Source organism: Eriocheir sinensis, unplaced genomic scaffold (assembly GCF_024679095.1).
Source record: "Eriocheir sinensis breed Jianghai 21 unplaced genomic scaffold, ASM2467909v1 Scaffold689, whole genome shotgun sequence".
Classification (NCBI taxonomy): Eukaryota; Metazoa; Arthropoda; class Malacostraca; order Decapoda; family Varunidae; genus Eriocheir; species Eriocheir sinensis.
In genome coordinates, this window is record NW_026112041.1 from 30,975 (window position 1) to 44,023 (window position 13,049).

General features: G+C 49.6%; 1 pseudogene; it reads left to right on the plus strand.

Annotated features, from left to right (window-relative positions):
• Nucleotides 1-1,788: 1,788 nt before the first annotated feature.
• Nucleotides 1,789-4,154, plus strand: LOC126993847 (ficolin-2-like; annotated as a pseudogene).
• The last annotated feature ends 8,895 nt before the right edge of the window (nucleotides 4,155-13,049 follow it).

Genomic DNA, 13,049 nt, shown 5'->3' on the forward strand with positions numbered 1-13,049 from the left:
TAGGGCACTTGATTTTGATGTTGTGCAGTGCTGTTTCCCTATTGATGTTGTTGAACGCATTTGCAGCGTCCACCATCAGCACCGCCTCGCATTCTGGGTCTTTGAACATTTTCCTGACGGCGTGAATGGCAGCTTCACACCCAGCCTGCTGACCCGCACACACTTGGAGGTTTCCCACCGCCTTCCTCACGTCGTCCTTCACCACCTCCATGACAGCCTTGCCTATGATCCTCCTGAGCACCTCCCCCATCCCGATGGGGCGACAGCCTGGTTTTTTATCCAGCGGGATGAGCCGGCAGGCCATCAAAGGCTCGAGGTGTTGGCAATTCTCTGACGCCAATTTTCTTGCTAGGGCGGCTATTGCGTCGCGAAGATCCACAGCTGGATTACCAAAGATGTTCTTACTGAGGAGGTGTTTCCACCCCTTGGCATCCAAGCCTGATGGTCCAGCCGCTCCCTGCGTGTGAAGGGCGTGCCTCCAGATCACGTCACCGCTGATATGGTCGAAGACAACTCGATGCGGTGGGGTGTAGTCCCCAAGGAACTTCATTTCTGGGTGTGCAGGTCTAGCATCTGGATGCTTGTCCTTGAGGATCTGGCGTGTCTCTTCCGTCATGGGAAGGACTCCCGCTGCCTCATCTTCTATTGACAGTGATCTAGTTGCTATGGCCACTTTGCCTTGTCTCATCTTGTCAGCAAAGTTTCTAGCCCTGTCGTTACTGTCCTTCTTGCGACTGTTACGTCTGCCTAGTCTCTCCTGCAGTGTTTTAGCCTCGTCAAGTAGCTTCCGGACGTCCCCTTTCCTCCACAGCTCCATTCTTCTTTGTACCGCCTTCACGTCCTCAGATTGTTTCTACTTTTTGTGAGTCCGTTGGCATATGAGGTGCGGTAGTATGGCCAGAATCTTTAAGGCGTAGGAGGCGATTTGCGTGGAGCTGTTGTACGCTCTAATGAGGTAGGTTTTCTCCTCTATCAAGGTTTTGGTGGCGTTACATCTCGGGGCCTCAAATACGTTATTGGGAGAAAACGTTACCACATGATTGTAAGCGTCTCGCACCCACTCCTCTGTCTCCTCGAGTGTCCACCTCTGCCAGAAACGGAGCTCGCGCGAGGCGTCCTCACCCTGGTCACCTTGCCCTTGTCTCTCGCCACCTGCACCCCCCTCCACCTGATCATCTCCAGCGCCTTCATTGGCCTGTCCACCCAGCACCACTTCTGGTTACTCAACATTTTCCACATCCTGCCGTTGAGGGTTTGAGTTTCGACAATCTCCACCTCTCTTACAGTTCACACAGGGCTGGCATACTACTACTACTACTATTACTACTACTACTACTGCTGCTGCTGCTGATGCTACTACTACTACTACTACTACTACTACTACTACTACTACTACTAATAATAATAATAATAATAATAATAATGCTATTACTACTTCAACTACTTTTACTTATATTACTACTACTCTTACTACTACTACGATTAATGCTGCTACTACAACCTCTGTAAACATCAGCTACATTTGAAAAAAAAGAACCAACCAAACAAACTGGATATAAATACACCGAGAAAAAGAAGAAATTTGCATCACAACTCTCTCTCTCTCTCTCTCTCTCTCTCTCTCTCTCTCTCTCTCTCTCTCTCTCTCTCATATTCACACACACACACACACACACACACACACACACACACACACACACACACACACACACACACACACACTCACACACACTGAACTCTGGGTGCGTCATTGTTATGAAGAAGAAGAGGGGGGTGGGCAAGGCTTTATAAGCCGACGCCCACTGATCCCCGGCAGTCCAGCAGAGTAACTCGGCAAGGCAACTCAACCTGCTGCCTGGCAGATACGTCTTGGAAAATACATCTCTTGGCAGCAGAACATTACTCTTCATGATTTTTTTTTTATTGCTGAGCTTCGCGGCCATGGTCGTTGTCGTGGCCGCGGTGGAGCCAGCCAGCACTCCCGCCTCTGTTGCAGAGGGCGACACGAGCAATGTGCTCCTCGGTAAGTCCGTAGTGTCCAGCCTTCTCGTCGCCACGGGGTTCAGCGAGGCGTGTGTGGCCGAAGCCCTGGACAGCTGTACACCGGCCTCCGTGCAGCGCCCAACGCCGCCAAACTCGCTGGTGCAGGTAATAGTTTATTCCGCAAAGAAATACAGCTTCTTTCGTGTAATGTAACTATACACCACCAAGTAATGTAACCTGACTACGAAGTAACGTAACTTAATCCAGTCAAATAATATAAAGTAAACCCATCAAATATGATGCCCAAACCCCAGCAAGCTACGCAGTCAAATCACACATAAAACAATGGCATTAGCGACTGTTACTTTCTATTTCCGTTAGTGACCTACTCGCAGTAATAGACCAACCCTTTGCCTGACCATGCAGGAGGCGAGAGAGCTGCTGCAGGAGGTGCGTCAAGTCGTGCGTCACTACGACAACCGACCGCGTCACTGCAAGGACCTGCTGGACGGCGGGGACAGCGGCAAGGGCCTTCGCCACGTGTACCCCTTCCCTGGGCAGCCCTAACGCCGCGCGGCAGTGTACTGCGACCAAACGACTGACGGAGGGGGCTGGACGGTGTTTCAGAGACGCACAAACCTCACGGTCCGGGAAGAGTTTAACCGCAGCTTTGTAGAATATGAGTTGGGTTTCGGCCATCTCGAGGGGGAGTTCTGGCTGGGCCTGGACCTGCTGCACGGACTGACATCAGCGGCCCTTCAGGAACTGCGCATCGACATGGCGGATTGGGACGACGAAAAACGGTACGCAAAGTACGGCTTTTTCTACATCGGCCCTCCAAGCACCAAGTACAACCTCACTGTTGACAGGTGAGCCAAGATCTTACGGGAGAGCTTTTACAAAGTCGTTGTAGTAGTAGTGTAGTAGTAGTAGTAGCAGTAGTAGTAGTAGTAGTAGAAGTAGACGTAGTGATAGTTGTAATAGTAGTAGTAGTAGTAGTAGTAGTAGTAGTAGTAGTAGTAGTAGTAGTAGTAGTAGCAGAAGTAACAGTATTAGTATAGTTGTAGCAGGAGACGTAGTAGTAGTAGTAATTGTAGTAATAGTAGTAGTAATAGTATCAGTAGTAGTAGTAATAATAGCAGCAGTAGTCTATATTCATGAGGAAGGATATGTACACAGCTGGGGTACATAAATAGCAAATAAGAATAACGTTCAGAGAAAACAAAAAAAGGCCCGGGAGTTCTGTGGACAGAGCTAACTAAAATGGTCATAATTTGTGACATTTTAGCGCTGCTTTCATGTCTTGTCTGTCCACGGGTGAGCCAGACTGACAGCGGTATTCTGGTCTTCTTATCTGTGTCACGTGATTTCAGTTTCGAATAATTTAAGTATCAGTCAAGTGAAGAGCGGAACAATTTTATGCCGCGGATGCAATATGCAGATTTCCGTCACTCCCGGCACCACTCGCCTGTATCTTTTGACTTCTAATTCAATAATTAGTAGACAGACCGCTGAAACACCGCTGCCAGGATTTTTCCAACAGGGATCTGGTGAAAGTGTCGTATTTGGAACACATATGTAAATATCTAGCAGAAACAGCGATTTTTTTTGTGTGTGAAAATCACTGTTTTATGTGAAAAAAAAGTTTTATGTCCTTTAAATATTTTTCCAATCTCTTGTCCTAAATCAGGCCAACCCTCAGAATGATTCAGTTAACAGCCAGAGTTCATAGACACGCAGCGCACATCTCTCCCATGTCATTGTAGCCATTCAGTTCGATATCTCAAAATGTCTAGTTCGTCATGAATGCCTTAAATATTTTGTTATTATCAGCACTCAGCACCTAAGCCAACACGTACACAGACACTCTCTCTCTCTCTCTCTCTCTCTCTCTCTCTCTCTCTCTCTCTCTCTCTCTCTCTCTCTCTCTCTCTCTCTCTCTCTCTCTCTCTCTCTCTCTCTCTCTCTCTCTCTCTCTCTCTCTCTCTGTATATATATATATATATATATATATATATATATATATATATATATATATATATATCTATATATATATGAATTACAGGTACAGCGGGGACGCAGGGGACTCTTTAGTCCAAAGTTCTGGCTACAGCTTTTCCACTCATGATGCTGATAACGACCCATGGTCAGGGCACTGTGCCGTGCGGTAAGTAAGGCTCAATGGCTTGGCTTCGTAAGTTTCAGCATTATTTAGTTACTTATGTGTGGCTGAAATAAAACCAAGTAATCAGTATTGCTAGATCTTCACATATGTACACACAGGAACTTGTGATAAAATTATCCTTTCCAAGATGAATGTCACGATCTGATGTAATTAACAACAACAACAAAAACATGATCTTTGCGATCCATTTCGGTAAATCTTAAGAATTACCACTCCACCCCCTCCACCACCCCAGCCCCCCTACCCCCCAAGACAAGCCTGGGGACCTGTGGGGAACCGGGGTATTTGGGGGGGGGGGCGGGGAGCCCATATCACTGAAAAAATGGCCTTCCAAAAAGTCCCTAGAAAAATCCCTAGTCACGAAAGTAAGGAAAGTCCCTAACGCATACTCTTGTAGTCTATTCCAATATGACCTAGTATTCAATCTGTTTACAAGTGTCAGGCGTGTCATCAGATGGTGGGCATACTGCCCCCCCACCGCCGCCCTCCCAATCCGTCCCGCGGCGCATAAGTTTTGACGGGCCACGCCACATGTCAAATATATTTAAACTACTCCAACAGAACTTTACGACCTGCGCGCACTGACTTAGGAACTAATTTGTAGGGTGCACTGCAAGGCAGGTATGAGGATCAGTCTGTGTATAGAGGCGGTTGTGAAACAATAACAATGGACTTAGAAAATCCAAGCCACTTAACTCTGTAAGTAACGAGGCTTGCCCCCCTGGCCCCTCCCCAAGGTAAAACGTATACGAAAATGCATAATAATAATAATTCTTTCACGTGATAAATTACTACGAATATTGGTTATTGGTTTGGAGTGGTTATTCTTAAGTTTTGCTTCCATTTCAAATGAAAAAAAGGTCTCTGCGAGTGTTAAAACCAAGTTCCATAACTGGTAGATCTTAAGGCTATGCTGACCTTTGTGACACCTTTGTCAACCTTCGTAGAATGATGAGAACATTGAATGACTGATCATTTCAGCTATGGTGGTCCGTGGTGGTACCGCCATTGTAGTTCATCCAACCTGAACGGCTTCCAGCACGAGGCGAAACACGAGGGTCATCGCAAAGGCATCAACTGGTATCATTGGCGAGGGTTCGACTACTCCTTGCGGCAGACCGCCATGATGACCCGACCAGCCTTCTGAGCAATCGTCATGATTTTGGGTTCTACGGTTGATTGGGACACCTATTTTGTTGGACAGTCTTCCAGCGCGGGAGTCTCCGATCTTACACACACAAGCAACATCCTCCTTTTCAGCACACAACTCAAGACGAGTCACTATCAGCACGGAGAGCTGCCTGGCGCCTTCGATATTTACAGCCTCAGGCAGGGTCGGCCCTGGGGCTGCAGGCGCCCGGGCAAGCAAAACTTCGCCGCCCTTAAAAGTATAAAACTGTATATGTAGAATTCAGAGTTTATTGCGATGTACAAGCCGAATAAAAATAAAGAACAAGAACAGCATCAATGTTTCAAATTCTTCCATTACTAAAACTAGGAGAGAGAGACGGCTATGAGTGTGTCTGCATTACAGGCAATGCTCACACAGGTGATGGAAGGGGGGCAGGAAGGAGAGGTGATGGAAGGGGGCAGGAAGGAGAGGTGATGGAAGGGGGCAGGAAGGATAGGTGATGGAAGGGGTATGAGGTAGAGGTGATGGAAGGGGCAGGAGGGGAGAGGTGATGGGAGGGGGCAGGAAGGAGGTGATGGAAGGGGCAGGAGGGAGAGGTGATGGGAGGGGCAGGAAGGCGAGGTGATGGAAGGGGCCAGGAGGGAGAGGTGATGGACCGGGCGCAGGAGGCAGAGGTGATGGAAGGGGCAGGTCGGAGAGGTGATGGAAGGGCGCAGGAGGGAGAGGTGATGGAAGGGGGCAGGAAGGAGAGGTGATGGAAGGGGCAGGAGGGAGAGGTGATGGAAGGGGCCAGGAGGGAGAGGTGATGGAAGGGGCAGGAGGGAGAGGTGATGGAAGGGGCAGGAAGGAGAGGTGATGGAAGGGGTCAGGAGGATAGGTGATGGAAGGGGCCAGGAGGGAGAGGTGATGGAAGGGGGGGCAGGAGGGAGAGGTGATGGAAGGGGCCAGGAGGGAGAGGTGATGGAAGGGGCAGGAGGGAGAGGTGATGGAAGGGGCAGGAGGGAGAGGTGATGGAAGGGGCCAGGAGGGAGAGGTGATGGAAGGGGCAGGAGGGAGAGGTGATGGGAGGGGCAGGAGGGAGGTGATGGAAGGGGCAGGAGGGAGAGGTGATGGAAGGGGGCAGGAGGGAGAATTGATGGAAGGGGGCAGGAGGGAGAGGTGATGGAAGGGGGCAGGAGGGAGAGGTGATGGAAGGGGGCAGGAGGGAGAGGTGATGGGAGGGGGCAGGAGGGAGAGGTGATGGAAGGGGGCAGAAGGGAGAGGTGATGGGAGGGGGCAGGAGGGAGAGGTGATGGAAGGGGGCAGGAGGGAGAGGTGATGGAAGGGGGCAGGAGGGAGAGGTGATGGAAGGGGCCAGGAGGGAGAGGTGATGGAAGGGGCCAGAAGGGAGAAGTGATGGGAGGGGGCAGGAAGGAGAGGTGATGGAAGGGGCCAGGAGGGAGAGGTGATGGGAGGGGGTAGGAGGGAGAGGTGATGTGTAATGTGTATATTATAACATAATGTGAATGTGTGAATGTATGTCGTATCGCCATGGCCCAGTGGCGCCAGGACGTTACACACAGACGCTACGTTGTGCTTAGGAGGTGCTCCTTGCCGTGGGAACGGTGCTGATTCAGCAAGCATGGTGCCGCTGGCCGCTCCTGTACCAAGAGAAGCCGGCAGATCAGGGCGGGCGGCGGACGAGAGCACAGGACTTCTCGGAGTGTGCGTACGACTTACGACTCGTCCACAAAATACTGTAACTATTCTGTGAATATATTTAAAAAGCAATACAACCATTTAATCAACGAGTGAGAGAGAGAGTAAATTAAGTGAACTCAAAGTGAACTTAACGGCTCCGCTCGGCCAACACATAACCCACATCACTTAACTAAAAGGCTATTGTGTTGTCTCACGACTTCTATCAACTGGAGAAAGCAGGCAACGGTACACCGGACCTCACGTGAGATAACAGTTCGCGCCTTAATCAAAAACACAAAAAAACAGCTAACAAAAAGGCTAACAAAAGTGGTGAACAGCGGCTTCCGGACCTTCTCCGATGTGTTCTATGTGTGTTATCTCTCTCTCTTAACACTTAACACTTAACGGTGGCAAGTGTCGTCAAGGGGCAGACAGGAAAGTGTGCAGGAAAGCTGACACAAGCAACGCCATTCCCCCTTGGCCCGTCCGAGTCGAGTCAGCACACTCCACCACACCACCCCGCGCGCCCCACCCCGCCACACCTCGCGCGCCCCGCCCCGACGCGCCCCGCGCGCCCACATCGCCCACTGTCGGGATCCTGCTTCCCAATTCTGGGACGCCCACTTGTCTGCCTACGACACAGTCATTCGTGGGTGGGCGCTTACCTTCGCCTTGGTGGAGATCTTGATGGAGCGTGGTCGCTCCTCCGCCCCTTCCTCACCACTGCCAGCCGCTGCCGGCGGTCTCTCTGGCCGCTCCAAGGACGCGGGGACAGCCAGCCAAGGACGAGGACAGCCAGCCAAGGACGAGGACACCCAGCCAAGGACGAGGGCGAGCCAGCCGAGGACGAAGAAGTGCCACGGGCACAATCTTCACACTTTTTTTATGGTATTCACATGCATGTAGCTGACACACCACTAATTATATTAATACACCACTTGTTGATGACATTTCAGGTTTATATTTTTTTTTACGTGCTTTGTGTGTCTCCGTGTGGAGCCGTATCTAGTTTCCCTTAGGCTGTTGAATTTTATTCAGGTGTAGAGGGATGTTTAATATTTTTCCTGATTTGTGAACATTGTTTGCATTTTATATAATATAATCACTCATTTTCTTTTCTCCTTTCTTTTGTGTGTTTTATTGCACAGTGGGGAAGTTTTATCATGCTAAGTATTCACTCATTGTTCTTTTCCCTCTTTTTAATGCGTTTTGGAAGCATCTGAGGCGAGTGAGCACACACTTAGCGCTGATACTTTTTCTTTTCTCATATTTTTCCTCATGAAGCCATATTTTCCTAATGCCTTTTTTTTAAATGGCAGGTCAGCCTGATAACGATATAGAAATTTTGGCCAAGGAGTTCCAGAAGTTACTGCAGGATTCGGAAGCGCCCGCCGAGGATGACAATTCCCGTGTCCTAAGGAGCGGGTCAACTCATGAGAGAGTTCCTTCTCCTCCTCCTCCTCCTTCTTCTCTCCCGCATGATAACAAAGGTAATATCTTGACTAACCAAGAATCCACAATGGCTACTAACACTATTAAACTTCTGCCGACTACGGCATCAGTCAGAGCTTTCGCAGGCAATGAACCGGATTACAGTGCGAGAGACTTCATCCTGCAATGCGAGGATGTTATGAACAACTCATTTGTGTCAGAACCGGGTGATAAAATCTCCTTCATTAGGTCTAGATTAAGGCCGGGAACAGAAGCATCAGCTCTTATGGACACCAGCGCGTTCATGGAACCGCAACAAACGAAAGATTATGCCCAGTTTCGGTCACATTTTTTGGAGTCTTTTGGGGAAGATGTTAGGCACAGCCTCGTCAAAGGTGTTACCGTAGCTGTGACCAAATTGATTTCAGCTGTGAAGAGTAAAGGGCTTTTAGCCGGACAAGTAGACGCCTATCGGTTGTCTACTGATATGGGCGTCTATCTGAAAGCTGGTGGCTGGACTGAGGGAGAGAATATGTATCTATCCAATGTTCTCAAATTTTTTGAATTTTTTGTATACATGGCTGTCATCAAGGGCCAGTTTCGAAAAGGTTCTTTATCCCTAGCCTACGACCCCGCTGACAAGTTGCACGACTTCATGCTTAAAATAAAGACTAAGATGGAGGAGAAAGACGGAGCGCCAGTCCCCGCTGTAGCCTCTGTCGACCAGAAGGCCGCTAATGTTAGCGCGTCCTCATCAGTGGTGGCGGCCACCACCGAAAAGCCTAAGCGCCACTGTTCGTACTGTCAGCGCGACGGTCATACGGTTGACTATTGTCTAAAACGTCAGCGGGATCGCAAGGCTACTAGGGAGAAGGGAGGCTCGCCGATGTCAGGCAAATCTGCTTCTCAGAAGACCCCGGCCGCTTCAAAAAGTCGAGCCACGGGCTACCACACTGGCAAGTTCTGTTTTGTCCACGGTGCTGGTAGACACACCACAGAGCAATGTTTCTCTGTGCTCCAGTTAAAGAAAGAGCGAGCAGGAAAGCTCGTGAAGGGGTCGGGGGAAGCCGAGCGCCCCCCCAAAACCGACCCAGGGTAGCAACCCGGGGGGGGGAGGATACCGAGACTGCAGTGCAGGCTGACAATAGTAGCTTGTATGAATTTGTTGTGGCCGCGTGCAGTCAGCCTGAAATTATGGCGCTTAAAGTCAAGCTGGGTCCGCTACAAGCGTTATTAGCGGTCGACACCGGCGCGGCGGTTAATGTGTTGTCTGAAAGGACATACTTAGCTTTGAAACGCGCGTCGCGGGGAGGCCGCTACCAGCTACGACCCTCGGACCTGAGCCTTTGCGGTGTCACCGCCGACAGGCTTAACATCCTTGGGTTGGTGAGTTTGCCAGTGAGTTTGGGACGAAACACCCCTGTCATGCGTTTGGATTTTTACGTGACGTGTAACTTTTCCCTGCCGTCTGACGGTCTTCTTGGGTTGTCGTCACTGAGGTCTAACCGCATGGTAATACTTCCAGATAGTAATACAGTAAGGTTTCAAGGGAGGTGTTTCAAGGCCATGGATCAACCTGTGCGCCTCGCTTCTCCCTGAGAAAGAAGAGAAATACCCAGCAAGGGTCGGGAAAGTGTTTCTCCTGAGTCGGTAGTGCATACCGTGCCGACTCTTTCCACGGTGCTGGTGCATGGCGCGGGCACCACCTCACTTCATGGTCAACCACCAACACCAGCTGACGTTTGCAGGGGATGGAAAAATGTCAATGCGATAGTCGTGGGGAATCACGAAATCCCTCAACGAACCGCAATGCACGTCCCTGTGTCAGTCCCTAACGCCACCGTAGGTTGTGACATCTGCCTAGAAGGGCCTAGTCGTGTCAACACGCTAGCGATAGAGTCCACCCTTAACACGGTGCGCGAGGGAGGTAGAACCGTAGCTTTAGTGGTTAATGCCACTGGCGGTCCAGTTAAACTCAGAAATGGAGTCATTTTGGGTCGCGCTTTAGCGTTCGCCGGACAGGTGTCCCCAGACCCTTTAGAGTTAAAGCGGCCTTGTATCGGCGCAGTGGGTCAACCCGCCGCCGGCGACACATCTTGTCAGGCCTCATCTGTCGATTCTTTAGTCAAAGTGGTCGATTATCCCGAGCTTAAGGGCCCGCTTCTGAAGCTTTTACATCAGTATCGTGATGTCATTGCCCTGCCCGGTGAACCTTTAGGTGCGACTGCTACGACAGAACACAACATTAGGGTTAAACCCGACACCAAACCGGTGTACATTCCTGCGTACAGACTCCCACACAGTCAAAGGCAGGTTGTAGATGAACAGGTTAAAGATATGTTGGACCAGGGTGTTATTCAGCATTCCCGATCTCCGTGGAACTCGCCCTTGTTTCTAGTCCCTAAAAAGGACGGGAGTTTCAGGCCTGTCATCGATTTTAGGAAAGTAAATGAAGTGACTGAGGATGATAGGTACCCTCTGCCTGGGTTGTCCGGCTACTATAGGCCTTTCATACAAGGTTTTGCCAAAATTGCTTCGCCTCTAACGCAACTCTTAAAGAAAGAGATACCTTTTCATTGGAATGCCCCACAACACAAGAGTTTTACAGACTTGAAGTCAGCGTTAATCAACGCTCCAGCCTTGGCATTCCCGGATTACAACGTCCCTTTTACACTTTTTACAGATGCCTCAGCCCTGGGTCTTGGTGCTGTTTTGATGCAACCGGACGCTCGCGGTAAAAATCGCGCTATTGCGTACGCAAGTCGTATTTTAAACCAGGCTGAGTCGAACTATTCAGTGACCCACCAGGAAACCCTAGCGGTTGTTTGGGCTCTTAAACATTTTAGGGATATTATCCTTGGCTATCCTATCACTGTCTTTACGGACCACGCGCCAGTCACCGAGCTTTTTAAAGGTAGAAACCTCACCGGTCGCCTCGCACGGTGGTACCTGACTATCCAGGAGTTTGGGCCAACCTTTAAGTATTTACCTGGCCGCGCAAATGTCGTCGCGGATTCACTGTCTAGGAACGTACCTGTTGGCTCAGTGGCAGAAGCGGTTACTGAAATTCAAAACTTCAGTCTTACGGATTTAGCAGCAGCCCAGCGTCGCCATGACGTTTGGGGTAAGGTAATATACGCTCTGGAGTCGGGTGACGAAACAAGTCTCCCGCCACTACCTGTGTCTTTTTCACAATTTTTCTTGTCGCAGGACGGTGTCCTGTGCCGCTACTGGCCCCGCAAAAAGGAGTCTGTCGCACAGTTTGTGATACCGGAGTGTTATGTACCGGCGGTGCTGAACTTAGTCCATGACGCGATCATTGCTGGTCACCCGGGGAGGGAGCGCACACTAACAGCGGCCCGAGCGGTCTATTTTTGGCCAACTATGCGTGTAGATATTGACGCGTATGTGGCTAAGTGTGTCAAGTGTGCCCAACATAAAGGGACGGTGCCTCGGCCTGCGCCGATCCTAGAATACCCGCCCCCAGCCCGGCCTTGGGATGTAGGTTCTATTGACTTGCTACAGCTTCCCGCCAGCCACCAGGGCTCTAGGTACCTCTTAGTTTGTGTAGATCACTTGTCTCGGTACGTTGTTTTAGCCCCAGTGCAAGATAAATCTGCTAAGTCCATTGCTCATGCCCTGATTACTCATCTCATTTGTCCGTATTCCACACCTAGAGTGTTGTTAAGTGATAATGGAACCGAGTTTCGAAATCAACTTTTAGCAGAAATATGCAAACAGTTTGCCATTACACAATCTTTTACGGTCAGTTATCACCCAGTCAGCAACGGCCTTGTTGAGCGCGCGAATAGGAAGATTTTAGATGTCTTGCGCCCGGTCGTTAGCGGACTTCAGCATACCTGGGAGGACTGGCTAGCATATGTTGCAGCAAGCATAAACAGCCGTGTTTGTGAGTCAACGGGACAATCTCCCCACTACATAATTTTTGGGGTTGAGAAGAGACTCCCGTATGACCTGCTTGGTAGTTCTCATTCACCTGTATATAATGTAGATGGTTATTCTAAGGTTCAACTCAAGGTTTTCACAGATATTCATAGAGAAGTCAGAAAGAGACTTTAAGCTACATCTGAGGCTATGTGCTTGCAGCAACACAAGCGTGCCGCCCCTGTTTCCTTGAAAGTGGGTGACTTTGTTATGATTCGAGTCCCAGAGAGACATTCGAAGTTGTCCCCTAAATTCGTGGGCCCACGCCAGATAGTTAGGCAACTAGGTGGTCACAAATTTGAGCTTTATGATCTCATTTTTAATTCATATGAAATTGTGCATAGTGATCGCCTCAAAAAGACAGACGCCCAGCCTGAGGTCATCGATTCGACTTTAGTTGAACCAGCGAGAACCGCCTGTTTGCCTCAGCCTGACGATGCTTTGTCTATCTTTCCAACACACGACTATAACCTGCGTCCTCGCAATTACTAATTTATTTGGCTCCTGAGCTTTTGCCTGCATCTTTTTCATGCGAGAGGGGAGTGCTTGAGTAATACTTTTCACTCATACTCACTATTTTCTTTTTATTGCTGAGTTGATGCAGGGCAGTCAGTCTCCTTAGTTGTTGGGACCGTAAGAGTCGAGGGTGTAGACTACCATAGGGATAGGTACTTTTAACCTTGAACCTCATGT